This window comes from Triturus cristatus, chromosome 4_2 (genome assembly GCF_964204655.1).
Source record: "Triturus cristatus chromosome 4_2, aTriCri1.1, whole genome shotgun sequence".
In the NCBI taxonomy this organism is placed as follows: Eukaryota; Metazoa; Chordata; class Amphibia; order Caudata; family Salamandridae; genus Triturus; species Triturus cristatus.
The window spans coordinates 979868784-979891315 of record NC_140586.1 but is presented as its reverse complement, the minus strand read 5'-3'; the positions used below and the strand labels follow the sequence as shown (position 1 = coordinate 979891315).

The window sequence follows — 22532 nt, the reverse complement described above, 5'->3', positions numbered from 1 at the left end:
ACGATTCATTGACGACATTCTTCGTTTGGAAGGGCGACAGCAACATGCTTGATGAATTCATCAGGTGGCTTAATGCCAGCGACAACAATCTTAAATTCACTTCACATTCAAGTTGTGTAGAAGTTGAACTTCTGGACATAATGATTCGAGGTACAGAAGAGGGCCTAATAGTGAGTTTCTATAGAAACCCACAGCGAAAAATACCATCTTTCAACATCAGAGTTTTCACCCCACATGCCAGAAAGACTCCATACCTTTTGGAGAATTCATTAGAATTAGACGTAACTGCACCACGATGCAAGATTTCCATACTCATGGTGATGCGTTAAAAAAACGTCTCTTGGCCCGAGGTTACCCAAATCGGTTGGTCAAAACAGCATGTCTCTTGGCCAGAGGTTACCCAAATCGGTTGGTCAAAACAGCATTTAAAAGAGCCAAATATTACAATTGAGAGGCCCTCCTTCTTGGTCAAACGCACACTCCAAAAGACCAGACAGTATGTGTCATTAATCACTCTCTTTTAAATTACAAAATCAAAAACATTATCACTAAGTATTGGAAAATCCTCAATGTACATGAAGGAGAACAACTCCAACTGCCCCTAATCGCATATAGGAGAAACAAGAACCTACGCGATATGCTAGTACACACAAGGCAAGATACCCGTAAAACATGTTCACAAACCACCCTTACTGGATTACCCCCCATTGTAGGTAATCACAAATGTAGATCCTGCCATGCATGCAACACAGCTTTTGTCACAGATACCATCACGTATAAAGGCAAAACGATGCAACTGAGAGATTTCAGTAACTGTAGGAGTAACAACATTATCTATATGATATTTTGCCCCTGTGAACTGGCATACATAGGGGAAACTAGCCGAGAATTTGGCATACGGTGCAGCGAACACAAGTCAGCTGTACGTACAAAAAAAGTCTCTGCCCCCATGGTTGAACACTGCCTGGATAAAAACCTTGATGAACAAGATCTGCGTTGGTGTATCTTGGAAAAGATCAAATCCAAACCAGGTCAGTCCAAGGACACTGTTCGAAAACGAAGTTTCCCATTTGATAGTGTCAAGAGAGGATTAATTGAAGAAATCATATGGAACATCACGAACCGTTAGTTACTCTATCCGTCTGCATATTCCATCACTTACTGACTTATTGGGGATTTGACACATAATTGCTCCAAATAGAGTTCTATCATGAGGAGGTTCTTTCATTATTTGTCCTTTGAGTCACTATTTTGTATTTCACAATCATCGTATTTTATTTATCATTTGTCTTTGGAATCAACAACATTTATTCCATCTTTATGGCATCTCATTGAGACTGGCATTAATATGATGATATGAGTACTCCCATATGGATAATAGACGTGTTTGACGAGGGTTGGTTACAACGCTACTGCCATTTAGATTCATTTCTATTTCAAGCCTGTGTATCAATGTTTCGACAGAATATAATTTGTTTTCAGCAAACAATTCTGAGTATGCGTTTTCGGCCTCATGTGATTACCATTCTATGATGGCCGCCATGTTTAACTAATATGAGGATCCCTTTGTTACACTCAAAATATTATCTACGCGTCAAACACATAAAAAAGAATTGTTACTTGTTAGGTACCCATACCTACAACCGTTTATTGAGGGCAATTTAGACTTAGCAACGTGTCACGTATCCATTACATTCAGGTTAGGGATATATTCTGTTTTGTAAGTCCTGTTTCGATGGCCATTACGTTCGCCTGAGAATCCCTTCATTTCTCATAGTCCTACTTCGATAGTGATTACGCCACGACCTCACGTATGCCTGGCCATCTTTTTTGCATAAATGTAAGTTTTTATCGCTGAGGTCTACTTTCCGTGCGGGACGCTGAGGCGTCTGACGTAGTAGACGTGAAATCCGAGAGAGGAGGTGAGTGCCCTGATGCGGCGTCACCATGCGACAGCAGCTTTATGGCATTCCGAGTATCTCATTGAACCTACTTGGGCTTCTTAATGCTCTCCGTGGCGTAAGCTCTTATCTTTCTCCCCCCCCTTTTTCTCCCTCACAATTGTACGAAGCAATATTACGCCCACATCGTTACTTTTAGATGCGCACTGTGCATATTCATCACGTGAGATAGGTTTGCCTACTAACTATAGGGTCACACTGTTACCGGCCCGGGTTATATAATTCAGTTTGCGACACAATATGCCTCTAATGTTAGGTGGATATCGGCCCCATATTGAGATCAAAAACATTTTCACAAGACGAATAGCCAATAACACCTATACCACGTCTCCGATAAACCCCCGAGATGCTGACCTTATTGTTTACTTTTATCGTTAGTTTGCCTATCTCGAGGATGTTGCACCTATAACTATTACTCATAAACTAGGCCCAAGAGGAGTACTTACTGGGGCAACAAAGATCAGGCCATATTGTTAGAGACATCACACTCACAGTACCACTATTTGCTTTAATTGTAGGTCAGAACATGGAGGACCCGGCCTGGAGGGCATCGCATCAATCTATTTAAAAAAAAAATTGCCATCCAAACTACCCATTATACGACTCAGCAACTGGGTACGGGATTGCCTTGGAGTGCATGATATATCAAATTACAGTGAGTATATTACTATTGATGGCCTGTTAATCTATATGGGCCACACTCTAGAATATAGCTCAGGTAGGAATTACTACCTACAGATTGCGTTATTAATTGTTGATTTTGAACAATTTTTCTAGGCACTTACAGACTTGTTTGGAATAAATGCACGGAAATTGTCCCTCAGCTGCACAGATTTGCTAAGAAAAAAAGTGACCATTTCTTCCTAATAGGTAAAAGTCTTCATTGGAGCACGACCACCGTTTACCTTAAAATGATATAGGATAAGACTGAGACATATGTAGCCTTTATAATATATATGGCTGTTTTTTGGTTGCAGTTATTGCAGTACTCAGATTCATCTGAGATACAAAAGAATCAGGTCTTTCTGATCTGTCCTTTCGGAATCAATTTGGATTACGACTATTGCACTCAACCCCCAAGAGTAAGGGACATCTCAGTTAGTTATTCTGTTAATCTGTATTTCACTTCTGGGTGCTGATTATACTCTAACATTTTAGTTTTCTTAGCACAAAAAGGTGTTCACTCTGGGATTCTTCTTTTGGGGATAGCTCTTTCTACAAACACTATGTCTTGATTATGGTACTATGGGCCACATGCTAGAAATTCCAGGGGTGCATTAAGCACACCTTTTCAGGGCTTTCTTTCTCTAAATTGGTTCACCACTAGAGGGTCTGATACACCGCTTGCAGTATCGTTATTAATGACTGTTGCTTAGTGCATGGATTATCTTGTTGATGAATAATGGTAAAAAATGAAAAAACATATATATATATATTTATATATATATATATATATATATATATATATATACTTTATATCATTGTCCCTTAGGTAACCTCATGCTGTATAACTTTGGAGACACTATACCCTAATTGGGCGAGGTCCTGATGAAGGTGGTCCATTGTTGTGTCATTCCACCGGAACGCGCGTAGACCATATCTGCCCAGACCTACTTAGGTTGATGTCATTTGAACCCAAGACGGGAGATGTCCTTATATCTACATGCTCCTTGAACCAATTGAGTATATGTGCCTTTGTGTGAGTGTGAATGAGTCAGAGTTATGAATGTGTTTACGTTTTGATTGTCTTCATGATTTGGGGGTTGTTATTTGTATATATTACAACTATTAGTTGTGTACATATAAAAAAATTCATTTGTTTTGCACAAATGTTGCTTCCATAATATGATATGAATTGTACTGTTTTATAAAATGATGAAGACTGACGTATAGCAGTTATATGATTGTAATTATTGGTAAAATCAATCTATTTAATAAAAAAACAATTTTGTATAAAAATGAAAAAAATCGTGTAATAGTATATTTATGTGTACAAATCACGTATGGATTAATTGCACTTATCAATCCATGCACAGATACAATCTTATGTAAAATAATATAGGTCTTAGGGGAGTTGCCTGTTAATTGATTGTTTAATTTTCCCCTCTTGCTCCCAGACCTCATATGCCTTTAGAGGGGGTCCCTTTATTTACAAGCATGCACACAACCTACACTGCCCTGGCATACATCAGCCACCCCTCTAGCTGGGTGCCCTATGCCAGTGGTGTGGGCACAGGAGCATGAGCCCTGTGCCCCTACAGTACCCAGGTCCATTCCTGGGCACTGTAAGTGCAGTGCTGCCATTTATGAGTATATGGTGCTGGGAGCTCATCAAAGACGAACTCCACAGCACCATAATGGCAACACTGAAGACTGAAAAGTTTGGTATCAAACTTCTCAGCACATTAAACCTGCACTGATGCCAGTGTGGGATTTAATGTACAAAGCACTACAGAGGGTATCTTAGAGATTCCCCCTGAAACCTAACCTACAATCCATGTTTTGTCTGAGAGGCTGCCTAGGCTGCAGCACAGCAGACATGTTGCTGGACCTCTGGGAAGAGAGCCCCCCGCTCTCCTGGGCCTGCAACAATGCACATCATTGGCGAGGTGCTAGGTCTCCTCCCCTAGGATGGGCAGGGGGAAGCTTCAAAGGCATGCCGCCTTTGTGAGCTTCTCCAGGCCACTTGCCGTACTCAGCAACTGGCCCCCACCGGTTCTGACCGCCACTCTGGCGGGAAGACTGGCCGGAAACTCCAAGTAAGGACAGGGGATGTGCCAGCCCTGCCAACCCCACCCCTCAGGTGGGGGAGTCGAGGTGAAGCACATCTCCGGGCTCTCGCTATCTTGAAGATGGGGAGCCCTACCCAATCAGGACTAGGCCACTGCCCTCCTCCCACAGGAGAGTGGCAGGATAGGGGGTGTACCCACCCCAGGACAGGGAACCAGTGGTCCCTGCCCTTTACCTACCTGTAACACCCCTAAATGTAGTATTTAGGGGCACCCTGAACCTTCCTTACTCAGATTTCAGATTCTAAACTAGCAAAGAAGAACAAGAAGAAAGAAGACCTGCCGTGCAGCTGCTAAGAAGAGGAAGACACCAACTGCTTTTGCCCCAGCCCTACCGGCCTGTCGACTCTCGAACCTGCTCCTGCTAAATCCTGGCACCTCCTGCGGTCAGCAACCTCACAAACCCCGGAGGACCTGGCTACCTTGTGACTCTGTGCACCTGGGACTCCCATGAGCAGTTTATAACCCCTGGCATCAGCCCGTAACCGCGAACCCTGCACACTCTGCACCCGCCAAGCCTGGCCTGTGCCAGAGTGCACAAAGACCCCAAGGAAGTCCCCCCGGTGACTGTGACCCCGAATCCGGCACCCAAGGACCCACCTCGACGCTCCCGACGACGCCTGCAGCCTCAGAACCAGGGACCCCCCCCAACCGCGATCAACAGAGGGTAACATTTCCTGACATCAAAAAGCACCCTTGCCCCTGCGGCCCCCTGTGCCCGACTCCTGGGTACCTACCTATCCTCCAACTACCCAACTTACCTCTAAAAGTGATGGTGGCACCTGAAGAATCTTCGTCCCCAAGCTTGCAGCCTTTGTTCGTCCTTAAACTTTCCCATTGAAATCCATTGGGCGCCCAAAGGCTCAAAAGCACCCTGCACCCAGCCGCCCGAGTGGCCCTGGCAGTGCAATTTCTACTCCTACTTACTTCCCCATTTGCCCTGAGCAAGTGACCAGGAGCCCAGCTCCCACAGCCGCGTGGCCTGCTAGTCAGCAGCCACCAACCAAGACCCCCCTGCCTCCCATAGGATAGCATTGGGCCTAACTCACTCTGCACCCGGCTGCCCCTGTGCGGCTGAATGTGTAACAACTGTACTCACCTAAACCTGGGAGACCCCTGAGTCTTTGCCCAGAACCTTAACTCTGCCAGTCGAGTACTTATCCAAAAGCCGATAACTCATTTTTCTTCCATAGGGTAACATTGACTGGCTTCTTCTGAAATTTCTTCTAAGTGTGGAGTTTCTAAACTTTCAAATATTCACCTAAAATCAACCGAGTAAGAAAACGGAAATACTCACCTGCTATTAGGAGAGATCCCAGTGCTGGATCTTGGTGCCCAGCACTGACCCTGAAAAGTACTTACAAACGTACTTACCACTAACTCAATTTTCTCCCATAGGAAACCATTGACTGTTTTTCTGTGAAATTTCTTCTAAGTGTCGATTTTTGCAAACTACAAATATTCTTTAAAAATCGTACCAACTGTGAAAACGCAATTACTTACCTGTTTTAGATAGATGCCCCAGTATTGAGCCTAGGAGCCCAGCACTGGATTACAAAAGTAACGAGAACATACTTTACCCGTAACTTGAATTTTCTCCCATAGGAAATTATTGACTGTTTTTCTATGAAATTTCTTGTGTCGATTTTGCAAACTCATAAATATTCCTTAAAAATCACCTGTGTAACTTAAACGCAGTTTCTCAACTGCTTACAGGTGGTACACTAGTGCTGGATCTGGGATCCAACACTGACCTAGAAAAAGTAACCATAACCCACTTACCTGCTAAGTGAATTTCCTTCCATAGGATAACATTGGTAATTTGATTAGCAAAAGTTTCTAAGTGTCAACTTTCAAAATAGAAAAATATTGCTTACAAATCACAACAGTAACTAAAAGAATTTACTCACTTGTTTCCAAGAACTGTCCCAGGACTGAATCTAGGATCCAGACCTGGAGTTAGAAAAGTAATCCTGAAAGTAATCAAGTGCACATAACTTAAAATTCGCATTGAGCTCAATGTATTATTGTGTTTGAAATGGTGTTGCCTATTGCAACAAAACTATAACTATATAATCTGCAAAAGTCAATTGCCTATTGCAAAGAATTTAACTAAAGCATCTCATTCTGAGTATATTTTGATACCTATTGTTGGTTCTAAAATAAAACAACCATATATTTTTTATACAAACCATTGGCCTAGAGTTCAGTTCTTGAGTGTATGAGACGATTTGCTGACTGAGTGTGTACAACAAATGCTTTACACTGTCCTCTGATACTGCCTTGCTGCTCGACCAAGCTACCACTTTACAGAGTAAGGTTCTATCATAATGTAACCTCTGCCAAACCTCTGAGGACTGTGGACTCTGTACACACTGTACCTATTTGGGAACAGTATATACAGAGCCACTTTCTTACACGAGAAAGGTACGAGTCTGTTCACGCTGCTGTTGGCCTGTGCCGACGCGGTCAGCGGGAACTGCGAGACTCTGTTGTTTTCAGCATCGCGGTAGGCTCGGACCGAGCTACCGACTCATACGAACTGTGTTTTCAACGTATTTTGGCAATTTAAATACATCCTGCGAACTATCTATTTTTTTTTTTTAACAACACTTTTTATTAATCAAGAAGGCAAAGGCTGCAGGCCCCTGTAAAACCAGGGGATCTGCCACATAGTAAATAGCAACAGCTCTTGACATTTTTATCATATAGAGGAACAATGGAGAGCTATTCATACATCATATATCAAGAAAAGCACCACCACCAGAACCATCTCTATACAATGAGTACTCAGTGCCACGCTTGACATTCAAATAGGCCCCAAGTCTCCATCCGTAGGGACCGGTGCAAGAAAAATGCTCCTATAATCAGCCCACCGCTTCCAGATCTTGAAGTGTTTCCGAGGACACCCACGCGCCCTAAAGATCGGCAACTCCAGGCCCATATTGAAATCCAAACCTCGTTTCCAAACATTGATAGAGGGAGCCGCCGGGGCCTTCCACGCCCGAGCTAGATCCCGCATGGCTGTCGTTAGGCCCAGAAGCAGCAAGTGACGCTTATAAATATTACCCCCAATATCTGCCATAACGTGGAGCAACACCAATTTGGGGTCTACTGGGAGATCCCAGCCCAACACTTCTGATAAGCACCCTAACACTCTCCCCCAAAACCGGTGCACTGTAGGGCAGTGCCAGACCGTGTGCACCAAAGACCCCACCTCTCGCCCACACCTAAGGCAGTCCGGAGAGGCTATAAGACCCGCCCGCCACAGCCGCTGTCGCGTGTAATAGGTCCTGTGCAGATACCAAAATTGGACAAGACGCAGGCGGATCGCTATACTAGCCTCACGGAGGGAGGCCAGCGCCTCCCTCCAATCCGTCTCGTCCAATGGCCCAACGTCCATCTCCCACCGCTCACGCAGACCCTGCAGGGACGGAGCACTATGAATCACCATAGACCGATATATTTTAGAGACTTTCTTCTCCTGGAGATCCCCCATAAACACCTTAGCCTCAAGGGGACTGAATTCAGGGATGGATTGCAGACCCTCCAGTCTAGGGGCGAGGGTGTGGCACAGTTGGAGGTATTTAAAGAACTGCGTCTTTGGCATTTGATACTCATGCTGTAAGTCCTCAAAGGATTTCATCACACAGCCCTTAACCACCGATCCCAACGTGGAGATACCAATTCTGTCCCAGCCTCTAAAACCACAGAGGGTCGCCAACGGAGGGAGCAGCCCGTTCTGCCACAACGGGGTTTCCAAGGTAAGTCTACCCCACCAGCCAATATGACATAGAGCCCGGCGCCACACCCGAAACACCACTTGAGTGACCGGTGGCAGTGCTTCCCGCAATGCAGTCGCGTAAAGTAGGGTATGTACCGTGTGTGGGTCCATGAGACGCCTCTCCACCGCATACGCCGGGTCCCCCCTATCTCCATACCACCATTCGTTTAGGACCAATAAATGGGAGGCGTAATAATATGATAAGATATCGGAGGTAGCCAGTCCCCCATCGTACACCGACAAAAAGCAAACTCTCAGCGATACCCTGGCCAGACCCCCTTCCCACAGAAATTGGCTCAGCACCGCATTAACCTTCAGAAACCAACTGGGAGGAATCTCATAAGGGAGGTTTTGGAGCTGGTAAAGAAGTCGAGGCAGCGCCACCATCTTAATGGCAGAGCGGCCACAGATAGTGAGAGGCATATGAGCCCAGAGCTTAACATCACAACATACTTTCTCCCTTACTGGCACCACGTTGCGCTCCCAGGCGATCGTCGGTACATCGGTCAGAAAGATCCCCAGATATTGCAGCCCCCCAGCCGCAATCCGCAGTGATGCCGTCCTCTCACCCCGTACGTCCCGACCTCCCAGCACCCAAAGGGTGGATTTCCTCGGGTTCATGTATAGCCCGGACGTCTCCCCAAAGACCTGCATCATGCGGAGCAGCCGCGGTCCTGTTCTGCCTAGATCCGACAGGAAGAACAACACGTCATCAGCATATAGGGCAATGCGATCCGAGAGGCCATGTTCCCACTCAAACCCAGTGTATTGCGCATCCATACGGACCCAGGAGGCCAGTGGTTCCATGGCTAAGGCAAATAGGTAAGGCGACAGGGGGCAGCCCTGACGTGTCCCCCGGTTCACCGGGAATCTTGCCGAGGTCGCCCCTGCAACCCGAACCGAGGCCGTAAGATCGGTATACAGAAGCGTTAAATAGGATAAGAAGCGTGGCCCCAGGTTTAGCCGTTGCAGCAGGGCAAAGAGATAGCACCAACTAAGAGGGTCAAAAGCTCTATCCATGTCGGCCAGAAGGAGAGCCGCCCGAGCCTCACGCCGCTGGACCGCAGCAATCGCCACATGTGCACGCCGGCTCTTGTGACGCGTTGCCCTATGTGGCATAAACCCGGCTTGGTCCGGGTGGACCAGGGTATGAATATAAGGCAAAAGCCTGTTGGCCAGGGCCTTGGCCAGAATCTTCGCCTCCACATTCAGAAGGGAAATCGGCCGATAAGAGGCATGTTGTTCAGGAGGGCAGCCCGGCTTGTGGAATACGACGATCTCTGCATGTCGCCAGTCGGCCGGCAAAACCCCCCGCTCACAAGCATCCTCCACCACCGCATGATAATGGGGCCCCAGTTGCATAAAGTATTTCCGGAAGAACTCACTCGGGAACCCATTTGGGCCTGGGGCCTTCCCGATGGACAAGCTCCCCAACGCCGTCCCCAACTCATCTACCGTTAGCGGTCGGTCCAAGTCTGCACGCGCCTCATCCGAAAGGGCTCTAGGGGGAAGATCATCGAGGAACCGATCCACAAGCCCCCCGGGTATGGTCTCCCGCGGTTCTTACAACTCCGCATAGTATGCTGCAAAGCTGTCCGCCAAGGCGCCAGGGTCTGTCAGCACACGGCCCTCTCTATCTATGATCCCCGGGAGGGTCTGTGCATAATGCTGCCCCTGACACAGCCTATAAAGCATGGTCCCCGATTTGTCCCCCACTGATAAACCCGACTTCTTGTAGCTAACCATGCCTGCCTCGCCTCGTCCAGCAAGAGCGAGGCATATGTTTGCTGGGCATATTGCAACTGACGCCACATGGCCCCACCTGACTCCCCTTGGCTTCTACTCTCAAGCTCCCTAATCTCGCCCTCTGCCTGGACCAATCCCGTGTCACGCGCTCGGCGGGCCGCCGCACTATATGATATGTCAACTCCCCGCAGCGTAGGTTTCCAAGCTTCCCATAAGATATCAACTCCCGACACCGAGCCCACATTCCGGGCCCAGTAAAGATCCAGAGCCTCCGTCGTGCGGGCACAGTAGTCTTCCTGCTGAAGATGCCAGCCCGAATGGCCCAAGCGAAATTGCCCACCGACCCCCCCCCTCCCCCGAGCCGCATACGAAGCGATACAGGGGAATGATCCGATAAACCACGTGGGAGGATATCCGCCTCCACCCCCCGTGCCACCGCGGCCCCCGAGAGGAAAATGTAGTCTAACCAAGAGAATGAGCCATGAACGGCCGAGAGGTAAGTATACGCCCGTGTATTCCCATTAAGCCGCCGCCATGCATCCACCCAATTAAGACCATCAGCAAACGCCTGTAGCTTGGTTGGTCGATTGTGCCTCGCGTACTACTCCCCGAACAACGATCCCGCGACACCACCATAACATCATTCCAGTCGCCACCCACTATACCTGCTGCCAACGGCATCTCTGCCCATACATTCATGATCTTTTCAGCCAGGGTCCATGAAAAGGGAGGTGGGGCATAGACGCTTCCGAAAATCACTACTTCCGCCCCAATCTTTCCTTGAACGAAAATATACCGCCCTTGCGTATCCGCCCATAAGCGCTTGTGTGTATATCGGATCCGCTTGTGAATGAGAATGGCCACACCTCGGGAACCCCTAGTGAACCCAGAATGAAAGACCTGCAGGTACCCGTATCTTTGAAGGCAGGGAGCCTTAGTACCCAGGAGATGTGTTTCTTGCAAAAATAGTACATCCGCCGACGCCCGCTTGGCATACTGCAGGACTGCCCCCCTTTTAATCTTGTTCAGCAGGCCTCTAACATTCCAACTCAGAACTCGGAGTACCGCAGGTCTCCCATCGACCCTAGTGGCTGTATCTGCCATGATCAGTCAATGTAGTCCACTGAGCCCCCTCCAGAAGCATCTGACTTCCATTCCCCTCTGGCAGCTCCCACGGGTGTGCGTGGTCCAACAAACCCCATGACCCCAACAACAACAATTCCAACCCCCCCAACCCCTCACCCCATACCTCAAAACCACTGAAGTACCTGTCGCGGTGGATAGCATCGCAAGACCCCAACCGTGGATCTCCAACCCCCCACCAATGGATCCCCAACTCAAACCCCACCAACAAGTCGCAGGTGACTACCCCGCTCGCAAGACGCTACAGGGGCACCTGCCCGTTACGTACTCTCCCAACCCAGGACCCCTCCCTCCCCACACACAGCATCAAGTAAGACACATAGTTCACAGTGTGATAGAGTCCCCCGCCAATGCGGCAACAGCAATCAAGAAGTGGAAGGTGGACGCCCAGCAGCTCTCCCAGCTCCAGGCTGCACTCCACCAGATTTGGAGCGGCGGCGCGACCTGGACCGCCGGCCCCGTCTCACCCTCTGCCGACCGCCAGTCCTAGATGTCTCATCATGCGAGGAAGTAGATGCTCAGCCGGGGGGAGTGTGACAACGAAGTTGCACAGTTTCATCCGTCCATTTAAACACCTCCTTGGGCGTGTCAAAGAACAAGGTCTAGGATTTGTATACCACCCGCAGCCGAGCCGGGTACAACAAGGCGTAGGAGAGCTGGAGTTCCCGCAGCCGAGCCTTAGCCGCCAGGAAGGATTGACGCTGCTGCTGTACCAACCTCGTATAGTCCGGGAAGATAAGAATGCGGGAATTGTCGAAGTGGAGTGATTCCATCACCCTGGCTTGCCTGAGGATGACATCTCGGTCATGGTAATTAAGGACCCTGGCGATCACCGGTCGCGGTCGGGCTCCCACCGGCGGTTTTTGGACCAGCGCTCTATGCGCCCGTTCCACCACGAAACAGCTGGAAAGTGTGTCAGGGGGGAGTCAGGACACCAGCCACTCCGTCAGGAAACGCTCCATGTTGGTACCTTCGCATCCTTCCGGAAATCCTACGAAGCGCAGGTTATTGCGGCAAGCCCTCCCTTCCGCATCTTCGACTCGGCCCACTAAGTTCTTATGGGAAGATGCCAGGGCCGCCATCTGTTTTTTACGAGTCGCCACGTCGTCCTCCATCCCCGAGACCCTAGTCTCCTCCTCTGTGATGCGAGCCACTGCGTTCCGCAAGTCCTGTCACAGCAATGTCACGTCGGAGCCCACCGCACCAATCTTTGCATCCAGCATGTCCCTGGACTGGGTAATGGCCGCCAGCAGGGCCGCGTTGTCCGGGGCCGCCGAGGCCGCACCCCCGGCCGGGCCCGTAAACTTATCGATAGGCCCCTGTTTGGCCGGCGCCCCGCCGGCTCTATCTTTGGTCATGCTGCGATTGTCGCTCACCCCCCGCACCTGGGCACACACTAGGGGGGCTCCCGCCACACAGTCTGGATTAAGACCAAGAGTTTGCTGCCCCCACTCAAGGCGCACTGAGAAAAGTCCGCCAGGCCCGAACCACTGTCGAGCAAGGAGGCCCCCGGTGAGACGAATAGAGGCCGAAACACACTGCAGTCCCCGGGGTGAGGCCCACCTCCCGCAGCGCACTGCCGGCTACCCTGCCACCTCACACCACCAGCAGGACCCTCCTCGACCGCCGCGACCCGAAATGGCCGCCGAGCACCCGGGCTCTCACTCAAAGCACTCCAGTAGGGTGTCCAGCGGAAGGGGGGGGAAGAAAGAACCAGTCCAGCGTCCCCGTTATGGGCCCTGCACAGCTATGCCATCCGGGCCCCGGCCCTACCAGCCTTGACACTCACCGCCGCCGCCATGGACCCCCTCCACCTCACCACCACGCGGCCCGAAATGGCCACCGAACCCCCGGTCCACCGACAGCTGCGGGCACAAAGAGATAGGTGCGCCTCGTGGGGGGGGGGGGAGGGAAGCGCCCACCGTCGATGGCCACTCACCGCTACTCCTGCGGCACCGCTCTCCGCACCCCCGCCGGGTACCCGATGGGCAGCGCCACTCCCGCTGTCGTCCGGATCCACTCCCAGGGAGCTCCGACCTCTGGGCTCCTTGTACACCACCACCAGGGTACACCTAGGCCCAGCGCTCGCCGCCCCCGTCCGCAGGAGAACAGCAGCTCCCGGCTCTCCGCGTCCGCCACTCCGTCCGACGGGACGATCCCCCTCTGCTGCCCAAATCGAGGCCGCGGCTTCGGAGGCACGGCAGGCCCAGGCCCCGCTCTCACTCCTGGCGCCGTCGCACAGACCCCGGGAAATGCCGGGACGCCACCGGAGACGGCCGCCAATGCCCACGCACCCCTACCACAACTGGGGAGAGTCCTGGGTTGGGCAAAAGGATCAGTTCAAGGATATTTATCGGCAGGCTGGACGGAGCCGAGCTAAGGCGTGTCCGCCATGCTAGCCTGCCAAGCCACGCCCCTCAACTATCTGTTTATAAAGTACTGTATTGTGGATTTTTACTCGTATTTGGTCGTCCTTAAGTTTTTAAAAATATTGGATATCTTCCTAAACTGGTGTGGTGTCCAATTGTAGTGCTTACACAGTATTACTGTTGGTTATGTGCAAATGCTTTACACACTGCCTGTAAGATAAGCCTGACTGCTCGTGCCAAGCTACCGCGGGGGTGAGCAGGGGTTATTTTAGGAGTGTAACTCCCTTACCCTGACTAGGAAGAAGGGTCCCTATTTGGACAAACGTACAAGCCCTTGCCAACTAGAGACCCCCATTTCTAACAGTATCGGTGTGTGCTAGAGGGGTCAGAGGCGGTAATGGAAGATTCCAGAGGAGGGGGTTGGTCACTGAGTATTAGCGGTGTTCCATTTAACATTGTTTCAGCACAACGACGTTAAATGGCTACATAAGAATTTCTAAAACTGTAAAACAAAAAATGTTGTATATGTGATTCAAATGTCCTTGTGAAAATCTGTACATCGGTGAGACCAACCAGGAGATTCGGCAAAGGATCATCCAACATAAATCACGCATAAGGCGTAAAGTTCTGTCTGCTTCATTAGTCAACCATCGGATAGATAATTATGATACAGCAGCGGATTTACGCGGGACAGTTTTGACAAATCATTAAAATCGACCCCCGGGGAAGTGACATTGATCAAAAGCTGAACCGGAAAGAGGCCTATCTTATATTACACTTTGACACTGTGTCGAATGAACTCAATGAAATGTCAGAAGTAAATTATTTGTCCGTGATATAATTTATTCATGTTTTCCAACTTCTTCATGATGTGTCGTCCCTGCACATGATATTCCATCATTTTCTAAACAATGCCTCCTGTGTTTGGAGCTGAAACTTTGAGATTCTCTCAGTAAATGCACTTGGGGATTGAGAGACCACATGTCCCAGAATTCGTTGCTGCACCACAAAGGATGAGGCTGGGCTGTATAGATAGGCGGCATCTGTGAGAAGTTGGCCTGGTATATGCTGTTCACTAATTAAAGTGGGCACCGTGCACCAGTCCAAACGACCCTTATGATGTCGAGGTCGAGGTCAAAGATAACCTTTATTGAAAGCTATCCTAGTGGTAGCTATTGAGAGCAGCCTTCAGACTAAATCTTGGAATGTAAAGCTTATCGTTTTACCATAAAATCACCTCCTGAATTATCAAATGAAAGGAGAACCATGAAGTGTTTGTATAAAAATATGTATTTATTTCCAAAACACTCTGTACTATACTCAATGTGAGAATAGACACAAAAGCACTCAATACGTTTCAATAGAACAATGCAAGTAGCACAATACACAGCGGGCTCCAGGGGTAGTCCGTACCATATACTAAGAAAGTAGTATAACACAAACGACTTCAATTGACAAAGTGCCTAGAGCATGTAGAATTGCTGGGACCCCAAGGAACCACCACAGGTGAGTGGATTAGGACCCCACAGAAGACGGGTGCAGTGGGTGAACACAAGGGCGGGCTCCATGCAACGCTATGGACAAGTCGCGGTTAAAGTTTTACAAGTTAAGGACACTTTGGAGAGGACTTCAAGCAAGACAAACGAGAACTAGAAGGTTCTAAGGCCAACCCACCCGTGGATACCAAGGTACCTGCGTTACCTATCCCAGAGGAGCCGAGTGCATAGGGGTCAAGTGGTGTCGGAAACCCTCGTAGTTTTCAATGGCGTGCTGGAGAGAAGTACGGCTGCAGTGGAAGTGGAAAGTGTCCGGAGGAAACCAAGCCTGGATTTGAGGTGAGAGGAACCTGAGAGCAGAGGGGACAGAGTCTGGGTCACTTCATGTGACCAGGGGCTGAGTAGGCGAGTGCCCACTGATGTCGGGTACTTCAGGTGAGATGAGGTGCTGCTTGACTCTTCAGCCACGAGGACCAGGAGACATTGAGGATGACCAAAGTCCAGATATGAGCTATCCAAGGATGTCTGATGCTGAGGGGTCAATGTCCAGATGGAACACCAACAAGCCTTGGCCAAGGCAACCCACACTGAAAGAGGAAACAGGTTACGGAGTGGACCAGCAAGGTCCAGGGGACTCCCCAAGCGTTGGAGAGTCAGAGCACGTCTGGTGTAACCAGGAAGCCCGTTAAATCAAGAGATGACCCTCGCCAGGACCCACAGACCAACGGACCAGGGATCGCGAGGAGACCTCAAGTAGGATTACAAAAGTACAGGCCCACGGAGCACACAGTGCGTGTGGGCCGGAGATCTTTGGAGGAAATACCGCTCGGGGTCAGGACTACTCAGAGTCCAAAGCACTAATTCAGGAAATGCTGGTGAATACCTGCCTTAGCAAAAGAACGCGGTGCACAGGGGTACCTGTCACGCGGTCCCATGAGAGATACTGGACTCAGCTTCGCTGGAAGGGCAGATCGACCTCGAAGACCTTGAGGGACCCACCTCCTGTGTTGCAGAAATCTTTGGAGTCCTCAGGAGCTCGGGAGATGCAAGCCGGTCAGTTGCGGTTCAGGTGCCTGCTTTTGCAGGGGATTAACTCTTTTACTCCAAGGGAGATTCTTCAGCCGTCCAGCAGAGCAGACAGTCGTCCAGCGTCGTGCAGATCGTCGAAGTACTAGGTTTCTTCTTTGTAGAATCTTGTCCAGGTAAAATCTAAAGTCATGTAGCCAGGTTACCCACTTTATACCGGAGAAAGGACTACGAGCACTGTAGAGGGGCTCTGCTCATGCAGGAGCACCCTCTCACGTAAAACCCAGCACCCTGCCTACAGGATCAACAAGTCCTGCCATAGGGTGACTGATAAGTTTTAAGTGTAGTGATATAAGTTTCAATATAGGGATACTATATTGAAGTAAGTGGTGCATGCACCAGCTTACACAGTTTGCAGTAGCAAACTGTTGGTGTCAGGTTGAATGGTCTCTTGTGTGTGGCATAATACATGCTGCAGCCCATGAGAGGCCTCTGGGGTACCTATGCCCTTTGGTACCTGTGTACCACATACTAAGGACTGATAAGGGTACCCCAGAATCAAATCAGGAATGTACCTAAAGTACAGACTTACCAATTTAGGGAGAAAGCAGATAGACTGGAGCCCTGAATAGGAGGATTCCAGTCAGACTAAGCCATAAAACAGTGAAACGTCAGCAAAAAAAATGTGGGTAATCATGAGAAGCAGATCCTACTTTCCCACAGCATCCATATTCAGACTTCCGGCCGCTGACTTCCTTCGAGCAGCGAGTGCACCACAACGAGATGCTGTGCAGGGCTACGAAGAACACAAATAAAGTAAGTGTTGTTCTGTTCCGCGAGGAGAACTATTGTGTGCGGCAGCCCCAGTACTCATTCTACCTGCCTATGCGTTTAGTTTCAATAGCGTGGAACGCAACTGAAAGTATTTGAGCCTTTTTTTAAAAAAATCATTTGTCTGTCGCTGGTTGAGTCTTCTTCGTGGTTGGTTTATACCATTCCACACTTTCTCCATTTTAGGCGTGAGCGCGCAAATTGGTTTGGATAAGTGGCAAAAGCCGAAGCCCTTCCCGACTTGGGTTTCAATGCTTTCTAAGTCGCTTATGTCACGGTCTGCACACCGCTCTCTCTACCTGAAGCTTGCACGGACATGTTATAGTCCTTGTTTAATTCATCCATTTGTTTGTAGATCGTTCTACTGGTGATCGCGTGACAGAAGTGGGTTGTTTGACCCTATTGCCTGTGAGTATATACTCGTAGAGGTCTGGTTTTGACAGTGGCTGTTATAGTTAGCACTTGTGTAGGTGGTGTTAGAGGCATCTCAGTGATAAATAATCTATCTTTTTCATTTCAGGATTCATGTCAATGTTAGCATAGTGGTGCTAATAAACTCAAATCAAATGAAGTAAAGGTGTTTTATGATGATAAGCTAAGAGAACCCCCATTCTACTTAAGCTGTTTGCTTAGAGTGGATATCAGTTCTTTGTCCTGAGGAGAACCCCTGAAAAGATGATGTGGTGGGTTCGAAACGCGTTGTCCATCATTTGTGCACCTACTTTGTTTTCAAAATAATGTTTTCCATCTGAGGGAGTAATACTGTGTACCAGGGAACGATTAAGAGTCATTTACTTCTACTTAAACTAGTAACCTGGCTTCAGAAGTTATGTTTTTCTAGAGGTGCATTGTCCATTTACATACAGAGCAATAAGTATGCAAGTTAAACTATCGTGTTTTTGATCATCTTTGTTAATCTCTGTTTGCTCCAGTTCTGGACTTTTGAAAAATAAGACCTGGCATTGTTTATTGTATTTTTGGTAATGTTATTCTTGTTTTACATGATTTGCCAATTGTGTTTGTGATTTCCTTTTTGTATCCACTGTAGTGATTAGATTTTTTGTTGGTGGGTGCGTAAAGTAATATTACTGTGTTTGATCCAATTGTTGTATGTGTTTCTTTGTGTACAACATTTAAGAGGATGACTTTTTTATATCAAACAAATTTAATTTTAAATGGTGACCGTCTTTATTGGTTCAACAGGCCACTAATGAATTTAATTATAAATGAGTAGTCAGTTTTGGCATAGTTGTTGTTGGATAAATCGAGAGGAAAATGCAGCATTGCCTGTGTGCACGACAGCTCGCCGTGTGCCCCATTCACTGGCAAATCAGTGCTTGGTAATGTCGAGTGCACACCACATCTGGTAATTCCATATGCATGAGGGAATCTGACTGTGAACCTTTGGTTAACAGAGTGGGACAATTTATCGAACATTGCTATCCTCACATAGCAAACTAATAGTCGTTTGATCCGTACTGCTATCTGGATCACAGAATCCTCGGAAGCGAGCTTGCACCCGAGCTTTAACCATGGTTACTTCAATGTTTCCATACGTTGAAGAACCCTGTAGTGCCTGTAGTGTATCCCTGTAGAGATGCTTACTCTGAGTGAGCAATATTTACTTCTATTGTGATGAAAAAAAGTATAATTTTCTAAAAAGAGGCACATTGGGCTGCACATTACATTATAAAAAAACTTTCTAGAAAACATTAACATCAGACGAGCCTTTTGTCTTCTCTCTACTTGGTGGCATTCTTCACACCCGTCTCAAGCTGCATTCAGCACATGCCCAAGAGCACTCTTAGATATTAACAAGGTGCCTCCAGATTTGGAATACATTCGAATGAGTCAACAATATTGGAAATAGAACAGGCATTGATAGCGAATCTGCCCAGTAGGGTCCTTAACCGAACAGAGGAAGAAGCTTTAGGCAGAGGTTTCAGTTTTGTGCCCACCACAGGAATCAAGAGATTTCAAGCGGAGAAATATCTTAAGGCACTTTTTAGAAAAATTTGACTTAGTTGTTTTTAAGCGCGGCTTAAACAGGACCTCAGAACTGATTCAGAGTTGAGACCCAAATCTACATTCACTCTCAATATTGCCCAAGTAGGAATTTTGTTTTGAAGTTTTCAAAACTGTGGTAACTATAGAGGTGAACAAGAATCTAGATGAGAGATATTTTCAGGCTAATAATTTCGCTAAAAATCAGAAAGAGGCTATGGAATCCCTAGCTAAAGACCAGAGTATCACAATAAAACCAGCCAATAACAGGGGTGCGGTGCTTTTTTTTGATAACATTGATTACAAGATGAGGGCCATGAAATTATTATCAATTTCAGAACATTATCAAAAGATTCTGAATTGTAGACTGGATGGTCTGGAAAAAGAAGTGTCCAATCGTTTAGAAAAGGTGGAGGAGGAAGAGTGGATAAGCACAGAGGAGAACAACATTTACTACTTTTTATGGGCTCCCTAAAATTCATAAAAATATAAGGGAGCCACCGCTGAGGCCCATAGTCTCATCTACAGACTCACTATTAGAACACTTGAGTAAATATGCGGACGTCTTTCTCAAACCGTTGGTTCAAAATCAACAATCTTATATAAGCGATTCAGCCCATATGACAACCCAAGTAGAAGGAGTATAATTTAATAATCACTCATAATATATGGAAACCCTCGATATCGAAGCACTAAATACTAACATACCTCAAAGAGACACTACCAATGTCATCAAGAAGACCTTAGAACAGTCAGACATCCAGGGAGGTAACTAGGATTTTATTGTGAGGTGTGTCTCCATGGAGCTTTTGAACAATATTTTTTTATTTAAAGAAGATCTATATTTACAGCTCAGAGGGGCAAGTAAGGGAGCCAGGTGTGCTTCCAGTCTGGCCTGCATTCATGTGGGGGGCTTTGAAGAAAAGCACATTTATATTGACGTTACTCCCTTCTTTGAAAACATTAGAAACTGGCATCGTTTTATCGATGACCTCTTCTTCATTTGGAAAGGATCCAGGGAATTGTTAGATGACTTTCTGTTCTGCCTGAATATGGGAGATCAGAACTTCAAATTCCCAGCTAATGTCAGCAACGAAAGTGTAGATTACTTGGATATCACTATAAAAACAACAGAGGGGTGCTTGCAAGTTGAATTGTTCACAAAACATACAGATAAGAAAACCCTCCGACCTTATAGTAGCTATCTTCCTAAAACACAAAAGGATAACATCTCTTTTGGACAGTTCCTCCGACTGTGGCGGAACTAAACATAGGATAGGATGTATATTTGTAGAGCGCGAATTGCTGCCCGGAGGCGTCCAAGCGCTGAAGAATACCCATAATCCACACAGAAGCCCAAGAGGGGAGAGAAGGGGACCTAGACTGAATGAAATAAAAAGGTCTTAAACATCACTTAAAGATTTTTATAAACATGCAGATAACTGAAGAAATTAAAAGAGAGACGGTATCCGAAGAAACTTATAAATCGTTCAAATAAAAGAGCCCGATTTTATGATAGGGATAGCATGCCAACTAATTAAAAAATGAGGAAACTGAATGAAAGAATATTGTTTGTTAGTCAGTTTTAAGGGAAAAGCAATAAATTGAAGAATGTTATAAACAAAAACTGGAAGATTCTGAATGAAGAGTCCATGACACTACAGACACCCCTGTCTGATTTTAGAAAGAACAAGAACCTCAAAAGAACGTTGGTGCACACATATAGAGAAGATCAACAGGAAACACAAGGTGCCCTCAGTGGTGGCAGAGCTAAGGGTGATCATAAATGTGGTCGCTGAGGTGCATGTGAATGTTGTCTTGTTTCCCCAAATGTGTTACATAAAGGGGTGCAACATATGGTCACACTATGAACAGTTGTAGGAGACATGCGATCTATCTTCTCCTTTGTCCCTTTAGCTTTGGATATATAGGGGAGACAGGCAGAGAATTTAGACAAAGGCTTTGCGAACATAGGTCAGCTATTAGAACAGATAAAATGAAAGCCCCTTTAGTGAATCAATAGAAGGAGAAGAGCCGTGGACTGATGCACCTGAAATGGTTCATCTAAGAGAAAACCCAAGGCAAGAGGAGAGGGGGGTAATATGGAAACAAGGAGAAAGATGAGAGATCAGTGGTATATCATTAAATTTGATACAATAAGACGTGACCTTAATAGCAGTGAAGATTGGGATTGAATTATTGTGGGGAGGTAAGGTTTTGTCCTCCTGTCCCATTATCCTTATATTTCAAAAGAGTATTTTATCTTGGGTGTGTTATTTTAGATAACATCACAGCTCATCATGTCGCCATGCATACTGTAATAACAGGTGATTTTGGGTAAGAGAAGGAGGCGGTTAAAGATGGCAAGATCTTGATAGCAAGGACTGTAGGGATCAGATCTGGGCTCTGTTCCCTAATCCTTATATTTCAAATGAATATTTTATTGGGTTGTGTTGTTTTAGACACTTTTTCAGGTTGTTATTTAACCAACCATACTGTATTAATATGTGAATCCAGTTGAGCGGTAGGTACTCTAAAGGGGGAGACCGCTCGGTTTGCTAAATCTTAGGCTCAGAAAACCGAAAGGAGAAAGCGAAGTTCCTAGGTCGTGGTTATTTAGAATGTGGCCAGTGAACATTTAGTTCCCTTTTTCGGATGGTGGAAAGAAGAAACTAGCCCGGAACCGAAAGCAGTTGAGAGCAGGGGTCGGATGTCTGGTAGATGTGGATTCTCCCAGCTTTGCGATAGGGTGGCTTTGTGAGACTCAATGAATGGGTCAGAATGCGTAATCAGTCATCAAACGTTAAGACAGCGTGGATTGTTTAAATAGCTAACGTTGGAATATTATCCTCAATGTTGGAGTTTAGCTTGTACATTTGGGAAATCATAGAGAGAGATATAAGCACAGGATTACACTTTATTTCTGTAGACTAAAAGAGGATTCTGCTATGCTTTAGATGGCAGGGATACATGGGTATATACCCGGCGACGAGTATAAAAAACATGAGAATTAAATGTTATTAACTACATGATATTGATTAATAACCTGTGAGCTCTGACTGTGAAATGTTCCCTTTCTTTCCAGGGTAGGATGATAACGATGCACCACTTGAACAAGGTTCCTTTGAATATAATGTTTAAAAAAAAGGAAAGAAAATACCCTAAAAATAGTAACAGAGATATCCAATGGTCTAAAGGTAAATAAGAGCCTCAGAACCCCCCGCCCTCCCCCCCCCGGGGGTTGGAATACACGGATTAACATCCGTTTTTATGTTTGACGAGGTAAGGATTGGAAACCTTATTATATTAGAGGATAAGGCCACATAGAATAAAAGTGGCATTTACCCATATGGCGGTTTCCCTCTCCTCATTCAGGGCCCCCA

At 47.0% G+C, this 22532-nt stretch overlaps 1 long non-coding RNA gene across 1 annotated transcript in view; it reads left to right on the top strand.

Annotated features, from left to right (window-relative positions):
• Window positions 1–1821: 1821 nt before the first annotated feature.
• LOC146839200 (uncharacterized) overlaps window positions 1822–22532 on the top strand; it is a 51182-nt gene continuing 30471 nt past the window's right edge. The window contains exons 1-2 of the long non-coding RNA XR_014960804.1: window positions 1822–1922; window positions 2480–2616. This is a non-coding gene — a long non-coding RNA (uncharacterized LOC146839200). The remainder of the gene's footprint in view (window positions 1923–2479; window positions 2617–22532) is intronic.